This window comes from Bison bison, unplaced genomic scaffold, assembly GCF_000754665.1.
Source record: "Bison bison bison isolate TAMUID 2011002044 unplaced genomic scaffold, Bison_UMD1.0 scf7180017864492, whole genome shotgun sequence".
Classification (NCBI taxonomy): domain Eukaryota; kingdom Metazoa; phylum Chordata; class Mammalia; order Artiodactyla; family Bovidae; genus Bison; species Bison bison.
In genome coordinates this window covers 4,273,902-4,275,476 of record NW_011495051.1, presented here as the reverse complement: position 1 = coordinate 4,275,476, position 1,575 = coordinate 4,273,902, and positions in this window count along the sequence as shown.

Sequence of the window (1,575 nt, the reverse complement as noted above, 5' to 3'; positions counted from 1 at the left end):
TGGCGGGAGCAGGCCGTAGCGATTAGGCGTCCTGAGGAGCGGCTGCTAAAAATAGCCCGCACCGCACCGGGCTCATTAGCCGCTGGGCTTTTGACTGCCAGGTACCCTCTCCCGGCTCTCCTTCCTGCTCGCGTCCGAGTTCGCAGCGCGCGGCTGCAGGGGGATGTGACACGGGAGGCGCAGCCCGTCCTGCACCCCCTCGGGCCTGGACTGGCCTCCAGGCTTGGCCTCTCAGGGCCCTCTCCGGGACCTCATTAAAGGCAAATTTGGCCACACTCCTCCCCTGCTCTAAATCCTCCATGGCGCCCCCTTGCCCTTGCTCCCACGTCCCGGGTATTTCACCCTCATTGCCTCTCTGGCTTCATCTTCCCCTGGTCTGGATGCTCTCAAGGCTCTGAGCCTTTGCTCCTGCTGTGCCCTTCATGTGGATCCCCCTGCCTTTCCCTCTTCATTTTTCGCATCTCAGCTTACATGTCACCTCCTCCAGGAAGCCTGAGGCTCCAGCCCAGCTCAGGAGCCTCTTCTGGGCTCCTTCCTCACAGCTCGGACACTAACCCGTGAGCGCTGAGAGGGAGAGAATGAATGGGTTTTGGTCCCGATGTCTGAAATAGAACCTGGTACACAACAGTTGCCTGATAAATGTTTCTAGAATGAATGAAAGAATGAAATCAGCCAGCTTGATAGAGGCTTTACTTAGGTGGGCACTCAGTGGGTTCCCACTGTCCTCTGTTCCCAGGCCAGAAGGTCAGTGTCCATCCTCTCTCAATTAGGTTGATTCTTCTGCTCCCTTTGGACAGGATATCTGAGCTGTGTGACCTCTCCATGTTACTTACCCTCTCTGGTCTCCTTTTGCCCTACGGAAATGCCATAGACATAGGACTTAGAGGTCAAAAGTTTTGGTGGAGCTGTGATAATTTGGAAGAGAGGAGGAGATATGAAGGTGAAGAGGATGTACGGAAAAGTGGACATTCACGAATATATCTTGGAATAAAACTAAGTCTGTTGGAAAACCAGTGGGCAGCCTCAGATGCTTAGGATTTCCAGAGAAGCCAAGAAGGGCAGTTTTCAGGCTGGCCACAAGGTGGCGCATTTGTCATAGCACAGCTTGGTTGTGGGAGGCCAGGCTTCAGCAATACTGAAGTTCAGTGAACCGTGAACTTCCAGATGTTCAAGCTGGTTTTAGAAAAGGCAGAGGAACTAGAGATCAAATTGCCAACATGAGCTGGATCATCGAAAAAGCAGGAGAGTTCCAGAAAAACATCTATTTCTGCTTTATTGACTATGCCAAAGCCTTTGACTGTGTGGATCACAATAAACTGTGGAAAATTCTGAAAGAGATGGGAATACCAGACCACCTGACCTGCCTCTTGAGAAACCTCTATGCAGGTCAGGAAGCAACAGTTAGAACTGGATATGGAACAACAGACTGGTTCCAAATAGGAAAAGACTACGTCAAGGCTGTATATGTCACCCTGCTTATTTAACTTCTATGCAGAGTACATCATGAGAAACGCTGGGCTGGAAGAAGCACAAGCTGGAATCAAGATTGCCGGGAGAAATATCAATAACCTCAGA